We start from the raw sequence: 20,606 nt of genomic DNA, 5'->3' as shown, positions 1-20,606 counted from the left end.
TATGTTAGATTATATGTTAGTTCACTAATGGTTGTATTAAGCGATGGTTACAGGTTAATTTTTTTCTACCAATTAATGTATATGCTACACTTCTTTTAAAATTTTAGATATTGTAGGTATAAATGTGACTGTTTTTCCTGGAAGGCCTGTGTTGGGAGAGGTCAATATTTAACACCACTTTCTTTCTTTCCTGATCTGTGTCTCAGAGGAGTTGGTGTAGGAATCACATAGAGGGATTTAAAATATCAGCATGATGATCCCTCTGACTGAACTGAACAATACAGCTGGATCTATAGCCAAGAGGCAGGTAAATAGCATATCCTCTCTCAACTGCCAGCCGAAGGAATTGCATATTCAGGATATAACAAACAATAAATTATTGAATGTCAAAATATCTACAGTATAACGTTAGATGTGTTTCTATATAAATACTTGTGCCAACACTTAAGCAAAATAGATGAAAAAAGCATATGATACCAACAATAATTATGTCGAAGACGTTGGATGGATGTGACTATATTTTTTCATGATTTTAAGAATTATGGTCTCTTTGCAGAGGTAATTGTTTTAAGACATAAAGATCTACATGTTAAATCATTTCCGATGAAATTATATTCTAAGTTGCAGAAGAGGAAATTTCCTCTAATTATTGTGTTTGTAGCTCACGACAACAAACTTTGTCAGAATTCTCCAAGGCCTGTGTCCCCATGGTCAAGTAGTTAGGCATAAAACAAACAATATGATCATGGAATATAGTTTCCTGCTCTGTATACATTCCAAGGACATCTCTGTGCTTCCTCCACAATTTCTTGACAGTTGCAAAAATGAAATTTTTGGTATCTTCATTAAGTTATTTTTAGCAAGAATCATCAGCTGTCTGCCTAAAAGATTCGAAAAAATTAAACAAAAACTTCAATTTTGAGACAGAATATGTATGCAGTTTATTAATACTAACAAGGAAGGCTTCAATGATAAATACATTAGGAATATCTGGCTTTTGATGACTTGATTCTACCTAGGATCATCCTTTCATTCTGAAGTGAAGGATATTGGAACCTAACAAATATCTTGAAAGGAAAAACCTACATGAGCTGACTAACAGCAATATCTACTTCGTTCATGGTTATAATCAACAGGTTAAATTCTACTTTCATTATTCCCAGGACCATTGTCCTGAACTTGAAAATATTCTATGTTAAGCACATTAGGGGTCATAAGAGAAATGCTAAATGTAAGTCTTATTTTAAAGAAATTATATTCTTCAGGGGAAAAAGCTGACACAGACACACGCACACAGACAGACACATATCAATAAACATAGCAAAATATAAAGGGCATTGTATAAATACTGTGAAGATATGAGTGAAAAGAAAACAGAGTGAGAGAAAAGACACTTAGATTAACGAGCAATGTTTTCTTAGAAGAGTTATGTACTAACTGGTGAAGTAATGACACTGTGTAAAAGAACAAAGGTAGAGGTGCAATTTTAGAGGCATAAACAGTAGAAGATTATAAAATATCAATGCCCTATTTTTGTACAATAAAGATTTAAAATATTCTTGTAAATGAAGTAGCATTGTAGTGAAAAAAAGGATGTGATTTATAGTTCCTGGAATATTATAGAAATCCAAGCTAATGAGTTTCAATTTGATGCATTTAGTATGAAATGCCTTTCCAAACCTCGACACTATTGCATTCTAGGCTAAATGAGAGTAAGCAAAAATTAATCTTACAGATTGGACTGTAGTTTGGAAGCAGTTGGAAATCATATATTCAGGTGAGTGGAGAGTTGATAATAGTGGAAATGAAGGGGGAGGCATATTTTGACTATTTCTCTTTTTCCATTTCCCCCTTATTGCTTTTTCCACAATCATAGATACGAGATGGCAAGAAAAGAATCAGAAAGATCCAGATGTGGTTAGGAAAGTAAGGGGTATTGAAGATGATATATGAGTGGATTAGAAATGGATACCATTTTGAATCCAAGACTGAGTGAAAAATTTGAAATTAAAATGAGTCCAGGATATAAGACCCTTTTTTAAAATAGCTCCCAATATTTGCCCTGCAAATATTTTCAAGACGTGGTACTGATGCTACATTCTTGTAGATCAACAGCATTAGAGTCAAGATGGAAGGGAGCTCATAGTTGTGGAGGCTTTAGCTAAGCATAGGAATTATTCTCAGATATGTTAAAGTCAAATCTCACTCAAGATGTTCACACTAAATATTAAACGACCTAGGTTTTTAATCCACATTTCAAGGTGATAAAACTAAGATTCATAATATTAAACAATTAGCTAAAGCTACATATGTAATAAATGACAAAGGGTGAATCCGAACTAGCGGGATCTGCATCCTTAAGTCCACGCTCTTTATGAAATGGCATGATGTGATGGTGCCTTTTCTCCCTCCATTCAAATCTCATCTCTGAACGAGGAAAAAAAAATAAACAGTTGATGTTAGAGTTTTATAAAAAAAGTTTCTGATAAGAAAAAATAAATGGGATGTTTATTTTCTTTTTTCTGTACTGTGAACAAAGAAGTAGTTATTCATTCAACCTCAGTTATACTGTCAGGTACCAAGCTAATTTAATTAAACAGAATATCATAACGACATTGATAAAATTATCACCATAATGTTATCTTAACAATTACTATCTTCTTCATGCATTTTAAGTACCTGTTTTATTTGTAAACTAATAAATATACAATGGGAGCCTGGCCCTCAAATGATTGTCAGATGGGTGAGGAAGTGTTACATTCATTGTCATTGATCTTTAGCTCTTGTAGATTGTTAAGACTTCCTGTGATTATTTGACTTAAAGTTTGTATCTAGCACAATATGTTGAACAGAACACATGTACTCTTCAAAAGTGAAGGTGAAAGAATGTTTGTCAAAAATTTAACAAATAGCCCAAATTGCAAGGGGAATGGATTGTGCACTGATAATTGGCAATATTGAAGGAAGCTGAAGAAACAACGAAGACATTTCAGGTAGACAGAGTAGCCTAAGTATAAACAAGAAGCAGTGTGGTCGTCAGTAAAGCCAATCAGAATGGAAGATCACGCAAGCAGCAAGAGGAGAATAAAAGAACCAAACAATGCATGAGATTTAATAATAAATGCACAATCCTGAACTTTGTCTCAAAACTTCACGTGCATATGCATAGGATTTGTTACTTACTTGTAAATCATGGACAACGTTGGCAAGGCAGTAGATTGACCTAACACCATTCAAATACTTGACCTCAAGTGCTCAATTAGGCACTACTATTAGAAATGGAGTAAATAAGACCAGATTACCGAGTTTGCTGCCTCTTGGCCTGGCAGGAAATTCCTGAGCAGGTATGTTTAGTTCTAGTTTCAATATCAGCTCACAGAGGTCAATGGTATACCCAGAGCATTGAGTAGATCCTCTGGAATATTTAGAAACCAGTGTGAGGAAAAAATGTAAAACACACACATACATGAAACTAACACTAAAAATATTTACCTAAAGAGAAAGAGCAAGAGAAGCATTTTAAAAGTCTTCAAATATTTGAAGGTCTATAACGTAAAAGGGTGTTAGATTTAATTTCTGTGAACTACAGAGATAGATTTAGATCAAATTGGACCTTGCAAGTGCCATAAAATATATTTGGAAGAATACTAGTTAACAGAAGTTTTCAGACATAGAATTGACTATGATAGTTACTGCTTTGGTAAGTTTCACTGAAAGAGTTTGAAGGGGGATCATTAGCTGTGAGGACAGGAGCCTTAAAGTAAGGAGGAGCAGTAGAATTATTGCTAATGAAGACTGAACACAGGGTATATGAGAATATTCAGGAATTATCTGCTTTTTAACTGTGTCAAGTCTTGTCTTGATCTTGGTTAGGAATCTTTCACAAAGATCTACTTAGTTTCTATTAGGCAGAGCATGATCTAACAACTCCAGCGGTTCTTTCCCAATCCAAGTTCTAGAAGCTTTACTCATATAATGGATTCATCTAGCTTTCTTTCTTTTCTACGTTCTAGTAGCAGATTGTATCTTTTTGTTGTTGTTGTTGATATAAAGCTTTTATTTTTTTATCCAATATCAGTGAAAAGCTTCTGGTTTTTGCTAATAACTATCAGCATAGTATTAATAAACCAGAAGACAGCTGATGAAAAGTTGTCCTGAACATGAAGCAGAGTCAACATAGGCCATGTTTTGTTGTTATTGCCTGAAAACATAACGACAACTAAAATTTGTAACATATTATATAAGTGGTTCTATAAAAAATTTTACGTAGTAATTCCCACAGTTCTAAGAAGTAGATTGTTCAGCTTTTATTCAACCCCATTTTATAGAAAACTTTAGTTAAGTTAATTATCTTAAAATTCTTAACCTGCATGGATGTAATCCACTGAAAGCAATCTAAGTTACTGAATTTAGAGAAGATGTTTTCATCAACACATGTGATTAAATACACTCAGTTCACAAAATGTCAACCCAATCATCCATGTAATGGAAATCTGGTTGCTCAGCTGATGGGTTTAATAGCAGGTTGATGACAGACTGTTGCTTGTTGCAAACAAAGCCAAAAATGGTGCCAAATCACAGATGGGTTCAAGATAGCAGTGCCTTACTCATTACATCTCCACATTCATTTCTAGAGTCAGTTTTTCTCAGGTTCAATCATATGAAATTCCTGATATTCAAATGCCTGTTGGTTTACAAAAATAAAATACTTATTTTTTTGATTCTTACACAGTTTTTTCATTCCTCATAGCCACCACACCTGAGTCCGCCACACCAGAAGAAGGGTTTTGGTTATTGTTGTCAGAGATATTTCTTTTTTAGTACTATTTGTTTCTGTGTTTTATAATCACTGACAAATAAGCATATTTTTTCCTTTTTAATACAATATGCACTACAAATATACTTCATAACCAGCAAAAGAATGTCAATATGAATCTTTCAAGAACATCTCCAAAACATTTCCTCGGAAGATAGTTATAAATCATTGAGCATTTTGAGCCTTTATATGAACATATGGTCATGCGTAATTGAAAGAACATAGTTATCAGGGGAATTTTTCTCCAAATTACTTAAAGATCTTTTTATGGGACAAGCCTGGAAAACGCAAACATTCAAAATATTGATACAGAATTATGAATGTCTGATTATACATTTTTCCCCAAAGAAATTTACTTTTTTTTGATGTGCTAAAAGTATGTAACTTCCCAAGACCACTTTTGCCATGATCACATGACTACTATGATCTACTCAATGTTTTTCTGATTTCACTCTATGTCTGCTTTGTTCTCATATAATTATATATTATCGTAGGGTATTCAATGCTCTAAATATCACACACATTTATAGTTCACTTATATAAAATAATACCATTGATATGTACTATTTTTTTCTTGTTTTCCAGATGAGGAAACTAAAGTACTGAAGGACAAAGGTAATTGTTCATAATCAAAAAGTCAGTAAGTTTTCAAGTGAGACTTCAAAGTGGAGCAGAACACTCAAGAGTGCGCACTGACCACATTGCCTTCAATGGTTTACATTGAGCTGTCTTGAATTCCTCTTGCCTCACTTTCTCAAGTTCTGCTGCACAGTTTCCATTTTTCTTTCCTTTATTTCTTCTTCTTCTTTTTTTTAAATCAATAACCATGATACTGAGTGAGGGAAATCAGAGCTCCGTGATCACGTTCATCCTCCTGGGCTTCTCAGAATACCCACACCTTCAGGTACTCCTCTTCCTGGTTTTCTTGACGATCTACATGGTCACTCTGGTGGGGAAGTTGGGTATAATTGTGGTCATAAAGTTCAATCCCAAACTCCACACATCCATGCACTTTTTTCTCAACCATTTATCCTTTCTGGATATTTGCTATTCCAGTTTATTTACACCCAAACTGCTAGAAATCTTAGTCATGGAATACAGAACTATCTCCTTCAAAGGATGCATGGTACAATTTTTTTTGACTGTGCATTTGTGATTACAGAAATGTTCATGTTGGCATGGGCTATGACCGGTTGATGGCTGTTACTAATCCTATTCTCTACACAGTTGCTATGTCTCATGAACTGTGCACCCTCCTCATAGCTGGAACCTACATATGTGATGGAATATGTTCCTTGACAATATCATATTCTCTTTCGAAACTATCCTTCTGTGGTTCAAAAACCATAAATCTCTTTGGCTGTGAGTATTCCGCCATCCTCTCTTTATCCTGCTCTGACCCCTATTTCAGTCAGTTGACATGTTTAGTCATTTCTATATTCAGTGAGGCTTGTAGCCTCCTGATTATCCTCTCCTCCTATCTTGTCATAGTTGTCACAATCATCCAGATGCCTTCTACTGATGGACTCCAAAAAGAGCTCTCTACCTGTGCTTCCCAGCTGACTGCCATCACCATTTTCCAAGGGATCAACATTCTTCCCAACTGTGTGCCCAACTCCAAAAGCTCCTACTCCCATTCAAAGTGGCCACTGTGTTTTTTACAGTCATGATGCCCATGCTGAACCCCATTATCTATAGCCTTAGGAACAAAGATGTGAAAGAGGCTGTCAGGAATGTAATCAACTCCAAACTGCTTTCTCATTCAATATAATTTAAATATATATACATATATATTTTTTTATGTTGTACTTGCATCCAATAACTTTTCATATATATTGCTTATGCTAGTTTACCTTTATTTTAAATAAATATATGATTATGTTTTAAATCAATTAAATATTGCACTTTACATGGTTTTTGCTGGTCAGGACACTCCGAATTAATACAGAAATAATTCATTCTGATGCACTTCATCTTAGCTGGGTTCAAGAAAGAAATATATTTCCACATCTCCCAGTTAGGCATTATGGAAGTCAGAATGACAAAGAAGGTATATATATTTAGAGATTCATTACTTTTGCTATAGTTTAAGTTCTCCTTTATAAAAGTGCTGCAGAAACACAGATGATAACCGCCTTTCCTGGATCTGTGCTCAGGTTCTCATAACCAATTCTTTTGTCTCAGAAAGTTCTATAAAACAGGACTTTTTCTTCCCCTGACAACTTTACTGCATTCCAAGTAAACTGAGGACCTGGGAGTTTGCATTATGAGAAATATTAGCTGAGTTTGAGTGAGCAGATGCTGAAAATATTAACTACTCTATATATCATTCATTTTTTGAATATCAGTGGAATATTTTATAGTTCAATAAAAGCTGTTTAAAATAATACTAAGCAAAAGTTATATTTATTTATAATAAAATTTATATCCATTATGCATTGATAAAAAGACTGAGATTAATAAAGTACACTTTTTGATCATCCATTCTCAACAGTAAGCGTTTCCCATCTACCAATTTTTTTATATCAGTAAATGCCTTCCACAGCTACTCAGTTGCTTAAACAAGCAAAGGAGAAGACATTATTTATTTTATTATTCTGTAGCCTCTCTCAAACGTCTGTCAGTCATGTTTTGTCTCCAAAATAGAACAATGATTTCATGTTTCTGCTTTCTGAGTCATCATTGTCATTAAGTGGGTTTTTAGCAGTTAGTACCAAATTAGTATACTTCCCATATTTTTTATCCTTACATAAGGCATGAATCTCAGATCATCCATAGTCACTTTTTAAAAATATAAAGTCAATGTATTTTACTCCCTAGCCTCACATTGTGCAATAGTTTTTATTACATTTATGATGATAATCTATCCCTGCAAAATGTAGCATCTGCTTAATACTCTGACTTCGTCATTTTAAATTTAAAACGTACTGAAACATATTTTTTAAACAAACACCCGTATAACTCTCAAGTAGATCCATACATAGAGCAGTTACTGTCCCTTTCTTCCTACTCTCAGCAAGACTCAAAAGGATGATTTTTATCAAAATGATGCAGTTACTTTTCTATATAGATTCGATATCTAACTATGCCTCTCAAAAAATATAAATTCATATTCCTTCTTTGCAACTTTATAGGAAGGAAATCATTTATTATGTATATCATATATCTGACTTTTATAAATGAATATTACATTTTACAAATCATTCATGTTGCAAATATTTATAGCTTATTCAATTTGCTTCTATTATATATTTTATATTGTAAATATTACAGGATTTTTCTTTATTCCAGTCTACTATGATGGACAGTTGGGATGTTTCAATTTGGGGGCAAGTATACCATTACATGTCACATAAGTACTCATTAGAATGAGTTTTATGCCTAGAAGTAGTATGCATTTATTTAGTTCTTAATATTTCAAAGTGATTTTATCATTTTAGACTCTTAAACCAATGTTTGAAAGTTCTAAAATTATAATTTACTTCCCTACCAGTGTTCAGTATTATTAGATATTATGATGATTTTTACCCATTTATTTGATTTAGAATATTTCATTTGTAGTTTTAATTAGAATATTTATGATTATTGAGGTTAGGCACATTTTAATGTGTTTATGGATTTTTTTCTTTTTAAAGTGATTTCTTAGGACATTTACCAGTCTTCATTTAAATTAGTATGTCATTTTTCTTATTTATTCAAAAATTTATTTTACATTATGAATATAATCTCTTCTACTGTTACATGTCTTGAAAGTATTTTTGCATTTTTACGTTACTTGTCACTCAATTTCCTCAAATAAAGAGTAAGTTTGAATTTTAACTTAGTCAAATGTATTACTTTTTTAATGTTTTTGTAATTGTTGAAGATTATATTTATCTACCCTTGAGGTCAATAAGACATTTACATATGTTATATTCAAGAATGTTTGTTGTTCTTCATATTTTGCTCTATGAGTCACCTAAAATTCATTTTTTTGTGGATTGTATGAGGTTTCGGTCTATGATAGATTGTTTTACTGGGTCAGTATTATTTCTTCTATCCTCATCTTTGTCATGCTTCTCTGTAGGCAGAGAGAGAGCAATTCCCATGTGGCTTGTTTGAGACAATGGAAAGTGAGTGAATGTATCATAAGTTACATCATAGAAGAATCCTTAAATACCCCTACATGGTTTGAATCTTTCTTCCTTGAGCTTGTGCATTCAACTTGGAGAAGAGCATACCACAAATAGAGTGTTCCTTCAGCCTGGTCCTGGAATGAGAAAACAAGGGAACTGAGCCAAACTTAGCCAAACACATGGTGTAGTCAATCACCAACAATCATGGTACTTCTCTCATTTTTAACCAGATGAATATATCATTGTCACAGGCTGTTTACTGAAAAAAATCCATTCTCTCCTTGCTGCTCTTTAATGCTAATCTTGTCATAAATGAAGTGTCCATATGTGTGTTTATCAGTATAATTGTCAGCTGTTGCCACAATATCTCTTGAAAAATCCATCAAACAATCAATGCTTTAAAAGAACAACTATTTTCAAAGATCAGGATGTCATCTGAGGTGGTTCTGCCCTAGGCTGTGAGATAGAACATTTTGCTTCACACCACAGTTCTGTGAGTACTGATTGCTCCACATGTCCTTTATCATCTTTAGACTATTTGGCTACTTGCATTATGGAAATGTCAGAAAAGCTGTAAACCAGATGAAAATACTCAAGGTCTCTTAAATCCTAGGCTAAGAACTGCCATACTTTCTTTTCTGCCAGCAGATCATTAAACATGTTACAGGACTGGACTCATAATCCGAAGGTGAAGAAATAGACTCCATCATTAATTAAGTATGTAGAATTTATGAATGCAATGAGATGGTGAATAATTGAACCCAATTATTCAATCTAATTCAGTCAGCTTCTTGACTCTCTATTGCATTCCATTGAAGTATTTTCCATTACTACATATTCTTAATTATTATAGTTTGAAAGAAATCTTGATATCCCTTAGAGAACTTTTTTCATCTTTCACTTCTCCATGGGTGGATACTGGTTGTCCTTGGCCTTTTACATTTTCAAACAAACTTCAGGATTTATTTTGTTCATTTACTACATACCTTTGAAGCCTGAGACTTCTGGGCTCTAAAAACTATACTTACTCTTTAGATGTGCACCTTAAATCATTCTTAACTGTAGCTATGCCTTTTCCGCTTCATTAGTCTATACTTCCCCATTCTCTTTACATGTTTCTGAAATTATGGGAAAATCATATCAGCTGGTATTTATTTTGCCATTGTCTTTATTAGAGTGACGTTGTTATTTGATTTATTCCTTCATTATCATTGCTCTTTTTGATCAGGTTTATGATGGAGGGGAGAGGCAACAAAGATTTTGATATATTGAGTAAAAAGTCTTCATCACTTCATAGATTTATGATGGATCTATAAGTACACCTATAAATTTATTGATAGACATATATGGTTAAAAAATTGACAAAATAAAATTTGAAATATTAACATTATTATCCTTGTCATTGGCTTATCAATTATTTTTTTCACTGAAAATCTTCTCAGTATTGAAAAGGCAACATACAGCATAGGAGAAAACATTTGCAAATTACACATCTGATAAAAGATTAATATTCAATATGTATATAAGCAACAAATACAGCTCAATAGCAAAAGAAAATGCCTACTAAAAAGTTGACTAAGGACATGATTTAGACATTTCTTCTAAGAAGATGTGCCAAAGGTATATGAGAAAAATGTATGATGTCACACTAATCATCCAGGAATTGCAATTCAAAATCACAATGAGACATCATCTCACAAGGATCAGGATGGCTACTATCAGATAAACAATAGACAAGTGCTGTCTAGGATACAGAGAAACTGGAACAATTGTGCATTGTTGGTGGAAATGAAAAATGGTGCAGTTGCTATGGAAAAAAATATGGAGGCTCTTCATATGATCCAGTAATCCTACTTTTGGATGTGTATGAAAAAGAATTGAAATGTAGCTTTTAAAAAGGTATTGGCATTCCCATGTTCATTGAAGAACTATTCACAATAGTCAAGATGTGGAAACAATCTAAGTGTCCATGGATAGATAAATGGATAAAGAAAATGTGGTATATACATACAATAGAATAAAGGTTAGCCTTAAAAATTAAGGAAATTCTGAAAAATGTGACCACATGGATGAAACTTAAGGACATTATGCTAAGTGAAATAATCAAGTCACAGAAACACAAATACTGAATGCCTCCACTTACGTGAAGTATCTAAAATAATCAAATTCATAAAATCAGTGAGTGAAATGATAGTGGCCAGGGGCTGGGAGAGTAAGAGTGTTACAAATCAATGGGCATAAAATTTCAGTTAAGCAAGATTAATAAACTCTAGATATTTGCTGTACAAAGTTGTGTTTGTAGTCAACAATATTGCACTGTACAGTTAAAAGTGTACTAAGAGAATAGGAGCCGGCCCCGTGGTGCAATGGTTAAGTGCGCACGTCCTCTCCCGGCAGCCCGAGGTTTCCCGGTTCGGATCTCGGGTGCAGACATGGCACCGTTTGGCATGCCATTCTGTGGTAGGTGTCCCATGTATAAAGTAGAGGAAGATGGGCACGGATGTTAGCTCAGGGCCAGGCTTCCTCAGCAAAAAAAGAGGAGGACTGGCAGTAGTTAACTCAGAGCTAATCTTCCTCAAAAAAGAAATCTATTAAGAGGATAGAACTCATGTTAAGTGTTCTTACCACAATAAAATAAAATTTTAAAAGGAAACATTAGTACAATATGATCACTAAAATTCAAACTTTATTTGGACTCCATCAGTTTTTTTCACTAATGCCCTTATTCTTTCCTGGGATAATATCCAGGGTACCACATTTCATTTAGTTGTCAGGTCTCCCCAGCTTCCTTTGGTGTGTGACAATTTCTCACTCTTGTTTTTCTTGACTTTGACAGTCCTAATGTGTACTGGCTAGTTAGCCTGTAGAAGACTTCTAAATACGGGTTTACCTGATGATTTTCTCAAGTTAAGCTGGGATTACGGATTTTGGGGGAAGAACATCACAGAGACGAAGTCTTTCTCATCACATCATATCAGGAGATAAATGATATTCCCATTTTTTCACTGATGGCGGTCATAGTCATCGTTTGTTTAGGGTAGCATTGGCCAAATTTCTGCTCTCTAAACTTGAATGTGGAGTTTAAAACGCGGTTGAGTCAATAACAGCTATTTCTGGATTGTCTTTTTTTCTTATTTAAAACTCAGCCATACACAGTTTAATCAATATGTATTATTTCAATAATTTGATATCTATAAGCAATTAATGGAATAGATGTGGTGATGTAACTATCTGTAATGATTTAGAAGAAAATGCATCTACCATAATGATACAAGAAACAGTGTTTCTGCTAATTGTATGGCTCATGGCCCACTGAGTACTACTTCAATTATAATTCTCTGTAGTCTGTATCTCCATTGTCATAGAGGCAGATATAAGACGCAAATTTTGGCAGAGTTTAGACTATGGTTTCAGCTTTTAGCATTTTCAGTGTATTCTCTGTGATTTCTTATGTCTTATAGTTACAATGCCATTTTACTGGCATATCCCTTGAAATATACTGCCATTTTTGTTACAAACTTCTAGCCTGTTGCTATCTTCAAGAATGCTTGATTACTGAGAAGAAAAATGGCTGAGGTTCATTAATCATCAAAGGGAATCCTCAGTAAATTAATCAAAATATTCTGGTTTCCAGTTGTTTCATTTCTTTTTTGGTTTCTTTCACTTTAGGTGGAAAACATGGAGATACAGCTCATGTAGATCATTCCAAAAATTATAAATGACCCTCTTTATGATCGGAGAGTTTTTGTGTGTGTGTGTGAGGAAGATTGGCCCTGAGCTAACATCTATTGCCCGTCTTCCTCTTTCGGCTTGAGGGAGATTGTCACTGAGCTAACATGTGTGCCAATCTTCCTCAATTTTGTATGTGGGATGCCACCACAGCCTGGCTTGATGAGTGGTGTGTAGGTCCGCACCCAGGATCCAAACCCACAAATCCCAGGCTCCTGAAGTGGAGCACACAAACCTAATCACTCTGACACTGGGTTGACCCCATGATCAGAGACATTTTAATTGTCATTAACAGGGCATGAAGTGTTTCTGACTATTACATTTTGTATTACAGAAACTGGCAATAATGAGCAATGAGCAAGTCACAGAAAATTTATGGGATATATGTTGATTTTTGAAATCTTATAATCCTAGTTTCAATTTGAGTACAAACCTAAACAAATCCATTGATTTTCACCAAAATTATTTGAAATTGTTAGAACTTGAGTACCAAGTGTTTTCCTGAGTATCTTTTTGTTATTGACCTAGCAAGCGCGCCAATAAGCCAGAGCAGGAATTGTAATCTCCCTAATATGCCAGGGTTTTGGTAATACATTCAGATCTCATTTATTAATATAGACTGACCAGTAATGGATATTTACAATGTATCTGAAAACTGCCACTTGCTATTGGAAAGAATATGCTGATGATAGATGCTTTATGTCCAAGGTTCCTTGTAGCACATGTAAAGGTAGGCGCTCACAGAGCTGAGTCTGGAGGCTGACAATTGCTACAGGCAAAGCTAAGAAGACGGAAAGGATCGTTCATCTAATTCTACCATAGTGTCGTGTTTATAACTTGGGGCCCTTCATTTTAAGCTCTCACTGCTCTCATTTCCTTATCTTCTCCAGTTTGCTTCCTCATAAGACAGGGCTTACTTCTCGTTGGTTAAGAAAATGTGTAATTTTCATTGGCTCATACAACATATTTTTTATGTAACTATTGTAGATGAATATAAGACACTTTTGTTGTGCTGTTTTCAAAAAAAGTTATACATATATACACAATTTATATATTTAGATATATATATGAATAATTTTTAATATATATGTATCAGAATGGATGACCTAAAAGCATATTAATCAATAGTTAATGAAAATTTAATTTACTAACTTTAGTTAATAAGATTAGAAATGTTAAGGAAATGTCAATAAAAAACACAAAATTATTACTGGGACGTTTTGATGGCGTCTACATGGTCATGTCATGGATAAAATTCTGTATTGAATTCCCATGCATTAGATGGAAGGCATGAACTAGATATATTTTAAGATTTATTACAATTCATAAATTCTATGGGTATTTAATTCTGTGTTATGTCTAAAAAATGTCAAAAATATAAAAATAATTAAGGTTTGTGTGGCAACATGTGCATCACCAAGTGATCCCCTCAATCTTTGCTGTGATTCTTAGACCCCTAACAAAGTGCTCTGTGCTTCTGTTCTGACTCTGTTACGTCTGTTTTTTTACAATGTTTTCCATTCTCTAAATTTGTGTTTCAATTCTATATTAATAATACTAACAAGAGCTGAATTTTAAACAATAGAATAATTAGTATATATCTTCTATACCAGTTGTTCTCATAATTTAGCATGCATCAAAGTCCCCTGGAGGGCTGGTTAAATCTCATATTGTGGACCCGGTAACAGAGTTTTTGATTCAGCAAGTTGGTGATGCAGCTGGAAAATCTGTAGCCCTAACAAATTCTCAGGTGCTCCTGCTTCTGCTGATTGGGAACCAGACTTTGAGAATCACTGTTCTGTATCAACTTCACAGAGGTAAAGGAAGCCTCTTTCTTCTCTCTGTTTCTCCTTTCTATTCACTTGTATTTTCCAGGAACAACTTTTGGTTTTTTATTCAATAGGAATCATGTTTTTTGAAGGAAATCAAAGTATCATACCTCCTGGGTTTTTCAGAATATCCAGAACTCCTGATTCCACTCTTCCTGAGCTTTCTTGTCTACCTACACAGTCACTGCAGTGGGGAATTTGGACATGATAATAATCATCCAGATCAATCCAAAACCACACAAGTATGTACTTTTTTCTCAGCCAATTGTCCTTTGTAGGCTTCTGTTGTTCCACTATAGTTACACTTAAACCATTCTAGAACTCAATTGTGGAAGACAGAGCCATCTTTTTCTCTGGTTGCATTCTACAATTTTGTTTTGCTTGGATATTTGCTGTAACAGAAACTTTCATGTTAGCAGCAATGGCCTATGACCATCTTGTGGCAGTTTGTAACTCCTTGCTCTATACCACTACTAAGTCTCAGAAGCTTTGTGTGCTGCTGGTGGCTGGGTCTTACTCATGGAGTATAGTGTGTGCCCTGACACTCACATGTTTTCTTCTTGCATTATCCTATTGTAAGTCTAGTATCATAAATAATTTTTTCTGTGACCACTGTGTAATTGTTTCTGTCTCCTGCCCACACCCATATATCAGCCAGATGCTGTGTTTTATTATTAACATATTCACTAAGGGCAGCAGCCTGATGATTATTCTGCTGTCCTATATATCCATTTTTATCACTGTTATGAGGATGCCTTCTGCAAGTGGGCACCAGAACACTTTCTCCACCTGTGCCTCCCACTTGACTGCCATCACCGTCTTCCATGGAACCATTCTTTTCCTTTACTGTATCCCTAATCCTAAAACTTCTTGGTTCGTAGTTAAAGTGGCTTCTGTGTTTCGCACAGTAGTGATTTCCATAGTGAATCCTTTGATCTACAGCCTTAGGAACAAAGATGTGAAAGACATATGCAGAAAATTAGTGTCACAAAATTGTGTTTTTACTCAACATAATATTGTTAGATTCATTATTTTATTTCTGAAAATATTGATTTGCTATGATACGGATTATTCACCTCTTGTAGCCCAATAGATAATTCCAATCATTTAATCAATAGGCTGTTAGTTAACATATCTGTGGCAGTACACTTTATGAGTTTGTATTTTTGCATACTTTTTTTGTGAAATAGATCTAAATCACATGGAAACCAAAATTTTAAAAATAAAACTCTTGGACTATATTTTGCAATATTTGTAAATTATTTTTAAATGCTTTATCATATAGTGTAATTATATATGTGTGTTTCCAAACTAAAACCAATTCTCAGTTCATCAAATATGTGCAGATCTAGAATAGTTCCTTAGAATTATAATCGGGAAGCTCATACTTCAGAGATGGCTTTAATAAATGCTTAAACTTACTGTATCTTGTACAGCAACCAACCTTTTGCTATTTATTGTATTGAATAGCAAAAGTTGCCTTTTATTCATGAAAATTATAGCTTGCTGACGAACAAACAAAATTGAATAAATTATTGTTCTGCTTTCCCTAAATTCATATCCTAGTTTATTTAAAAAATTTAGCAATAAAGGCGGAAGGTTATTAGGGTAATAGAGTTTCAAAATTGGCTCAAGCATATGAGGTGATTTAAATTTCAACAAACACGCTATTATAATTCAATGGAGAGATGATTTTCAACAAATAATTCTGAGGTAACTGGATATTCATATGAATAAGTGAGATTTAACTTTTACCTCACATTATACCTAACTAATAACTTGAATTAAATGAAATGGATCATAGATCTAAACATAAAAATTAAAACTAAAATATTTTAGTACAAATCACAGAAAAATCTTCTTAAATTTGTGGCAGGAATTTTTTTAGATCAAACGCAGAAAGGATGGATCATCAGAACCATTGATGAAAGAAACTTCATCTACATTAAAAACTTTTGGTAAAATTTTCCTAATGTTGAAAGATGCCATTAAGAAAATAAAACTGTAAGCCACAGAGTATGAATAAGTATTTGCAATATATTTTTGACAGAGGATTCGTATGTGGAACATATAGAGAACTCTTTATACTCAAAACAAGAAGACAAAAAATTTACTTGAAGTATTGGCGAAATATTTTAGCACTTGACAAAGCAAGATATACAAATCATCTATAAACACATGAAAAAATGCTAAACATCATCAGTCATCAATGAAATTATTATTAAATCCACAAATGTGACACCACTGAATACTAGTTAGAATGGCTAAAGTGAATAAGACTGAAATGCCAAGTATTGGTGAAAATGTGGAGCAAGTAGAATACTCATACATTTCAGATGGGACTAAAAGGTAAAACGACTTTAGAAACAGTTTATAGTATCTTAAGAAGTTCTGCAAACGCCACACAGCTCAACAATTCCTTTGCTAGGTATTCACTCATGAGAAATGAAATCCAATATTTTAACTTAGGAGAAAATTGTTCTGTATGGTATATGCCATAATACTCGAAAAGGAAAATAGCAAGGAGAGAATCGTTTATGGATTTTTTTGCCCTTCTATGAACTGTTTTTGACTTTGTTTTTTAAAAAGTGATTTTCCTAGAAAAGGTGGATTTTTGTCCATGAATAGCTGTTTCCATAGACCTATGAAGGGTAAACAGGAAATGGCAGAAGAGATACGGAAAGATCTTGTCTCTTAACGTAGAGAGATATTTATTATATGTGCACTCACACACGTATATAAATTTATATATAACTAAATAAATTATGATACAGTATACATATACTTGTTAATATATGTAATTCTTCTCCTGCATTACGATTTTGATGACCTCATAATATCTATGTTACCAGGCCTTTGAGAATGTACTGATAAAGTATAACTATCTCCTCACGGAATCGTCCTTTTGAAGTTCAAGGTGAGAGTTTAGTTTGTACATAGAATAATAGTTTTCAAATTGCTATTATTTCTGAGAAAAAAACAGACCCTGCTGATACGAGTCTACATCTGGTCAGGACAAGAAAACAGCTGTTCTTGGTTTTTGTGGGTTTTTTTTTTTTATTAACGTTATGATAGATTACAACCTTGTGAGCTTTCAGTTGTACATTATTGTTAGTCATGTTGTGGGTACACCTCTTCCCCCTTTGTGCCCTCCTCCCACCCCCCCCCCCCTTTTCCCTGGTAACCACCGATCAGATCTCCTTGTCAATATGTTAACTTCCACCTATGAGTGGAGTCATATAAAGGAGCAGAGGGTCTCTTCAACAAATGGTGCTGGGAAAACTGGACAGCCACATGCAAAAGATTGAAAATTGACCATTCTTTTTCACCACACACCAAAATAAACTCAAAATGGATCAAAGACCTAAAGATTAGGCCTGAAACAATAAGTCTTCTAGAAGAGAATATAGGCAGCACACTCTTTGACATCAGTTTCAAAAGAATCTGTTCTTGGTTTTTAAAGAGAGAGAAATTAGAAGAGTGATTTGTCTTAAACATACTGGAAGGATCACTGGAAGGATTGCTGGGGTATAAGGGGAAAAGAGATATCCCTGAGATAAGTAAACAAGCCCATCAAAGTGAGAAAGCTGGAGGGAAAAAAAGGTTTTCTCAAGACTCAGCCATTCTATAGTCCTCCCTGCTCCTTGAGTTGGCTGGGGTATTGATTGAGACCTGACAAGTGTGCGTCTCCTTCAGATATGAAAAGCTGATAATGACTGAGCTCTACTCTCTGAAGTTTGAGTTTAGCAGTCTCTCCTGCTACCCAATGCAGCTTAACAGGCAGGCAAATATTGTGAGGGGAAAATGATCAAGATTTTGTGGAAGGTCTCAATTCTCTTGTCAGATTTGTTCTCCTAAGCACCATGACGTTTGTGTAGTACTTTCAATCTGCCTTTCTGGTTCAGATCCCCAGCCCTCCATGCACTAGAGAATATAAAAAATGCCCTGTGGGAAGAATTCATCATTACCTTGGGGTCTCTTAAGTCTTCAATTTTCAATAAATTCTTGTGTGTCCACAAAGCATTGCTGGATTCTTTGTTTTCTCAGTAGTCCCCCTCTGAAAACACCAAACCTGGAACTTAGCCTTTTCTCCAAATCAGAAAATGTGTACAGTGAAGGAAACAGCTGGTGACTGCCAGCTCACCAAGGAGGGTCTCTTTCCATTCTGAAATTTTAATTATCCAGTCCTAATTGTTTTAATTTTTCTCTTCAAACATTTTTTTTTTTTTTGCAATTTGCCTTTTTAAAAATGTCGTTTCAGGGGAAATGTTGATCTGCAATGATCTTCGCTCTCCTACTTGAAGCAGAAGACCGTGACTGACTCTCCAATGAAGAATGGATGGTAGAAGACAATGAGTGACATTATTACATTGGTGAAGAAAATAACTTCAGAACTATGATCTTGTGTCTAAGAATTATTCTTTAAAAATATAGATAGTGCAAAGTCTTTTCAGGTCAAAAAGCTAAAGGAAGGTCTTCAGTGGATTTGCAGTAAAGGAAATCATAACAGTAGTTCTTCAAGTAGAAGGAAACCAGATGGATCTCGGAAAATGACCGTATACTATGGAAAACTCAACCAACTAGCTCCCCCTGAGAAGATGAATGTGGCTTATGGGATATAGTATGCAATCATTAACTTGGCAAATGTATTATTTTCCTTTTTAATTGTAAATGAAAATCATAAACAATTCACATTACCATGGAATGGATAAAAGTATTTCTTTAAAGTTTGGCTCAGGGCCGTGTGAATTCTCCAGCTCTCTGTCACGATATGGTTTGAAGAAATCTTTGCAACCTGAACATGCTGCAGAACATCACACCAGTCCATTACATTGATAGCATCATACTAACCAACAAGATAAACAAGAAGTGGCTTGTATGATAAAGGCTTTAGCAAGAAACAAAGGAAATATGAAATTCAGGGACCTACCACTTCAATGATGTATTTAGGGGTGAAGTAGTCAGAAACATTCCAGGGAATCCTTTCCAAAATAAAAGACAAATTATTGCATCTTCTGTCCCCTACCAGAAGTGAGAAAGCACAACTCTTGGAAGACCTCTTTTAAGTTTTTAGAGGCAACACATTCCACACCTAGGAATACTGCTCTAACTGTTTTACCAAGTCTGATAAACAACCCTTAAGATAATTGATTACAACTTTCTGGTGTATCTACCTTTGTGTAGTCTCCTCCAATTGTGTGCACATGAGACCTGTGACTTGCTTCTATCCAATACCATATGGAAAAGCTAATGGGATGTCATCTCCTTGGTTAGTTTCTGTTATATAGCAAAATGAATACTCCTGCATGTGTAACTAAAGTCCAAAATCTGTTCTTTTCTAGTTAGTTAAATGGGAGTTTATCCTGGGTGGCCTTACTTTAATTAGCAAAAGCCCTTGAAAGAAAAACTGGGACCTCCCTGAGGTTAGAAAGATTCTTCTTTTCTAGCTTTGGAGAAGTAAGATATGTTGTGAGAGGGCCTACAAAGAAGACCATGTAACAAGGAACTGCAGGTGACTTCTCGGATCTGAGAGTAGTGGCTGACCAACGACCAGCAAGAAAATGGGTACCTTTGTCATATGTATGCAAGGAAATTAAATATGCCCCAAACTTGAGGGGCTTGGAAGGGGACTTTTCCCCTCTTGAGCCTCCTATGAAACCACAGCTCTGACTGATGCCTGAATTGTAGCCTGATGACACCCTGGAGAGTCCAGAAAACCAAGCTAGGTGGTAACTAGACTGTGTCCTCTAGAAACTGTGATATAAAAATATGCATTATTTTAAGTCACTGAGCAGGTGGTAATTTATTATAGAGCATAGAAAACTCATATACCACGTGACACAGAAGGTTGCTAGCTTTGAATGACACTGGGGCAGAAATTGGCTCCAGAGCTAGTCCAAGGTGCAGAGGTCAGTGGTGAGAAGCAGATACAGTGTGGAACTCATGCCAATCTCAATGGGAAAATAACAATGCAGATCCCTCAGATTCTGGAGCAAGGCCATGTCATCTACAATAAATAATCCTATGCCTTGTGATAAATAGCCTCTGTTGTGTTAGGGGTTCCTGGTAGAGTCTGTCATGTGTTAGTAAAGTTGCCAGGGGCCCAGGGAGTGCATA

General features: G+C 34.7%; 1 protein-coding gene and 2 pseudogenes across 2 annotated transcripts in view; 2 read left to right on the top strand and 1 right to left on the bottom strand.

The window, feature by feature from the left end:
• Positions 1–20,606, bottom strand: part of LOC139074340 (cTAGE family member 2-like) — a 624,763-nt gene that overhangs the window by 414,303 nt on the left and 189,854 nt on the right. The window lies entirely within an intron of this gene.
• Positions 5,611–6,587, top strand: LOC103543821 (olfactory receptor 1165-like; annotated as a pseudogene).
• Positions 14,569–15,582, top strand: LOC103544802 (olfactory receptor 5D13-like; annotated as a pseudogene).

The sequence above is a fragment of the Equus przewalskii genome, chromosome 11, assembly GCF_037783145.1.
Source record: "Equus przewalskii isolate Varuska chromosome 11, EquPr2, whole genome shotgun sequence".
Taxonomy (NCBI): domain Eukaryota; kingdom Metazoa; phylum Chordata; class Mammalia; order Perissodactyla; family Equidae; genus Equus; species Equus przewalskii.
Note: the sequence above shows the minus strand (reverse complement) of the source record. Positions and strands in the feature narration are given on the sequence as shown.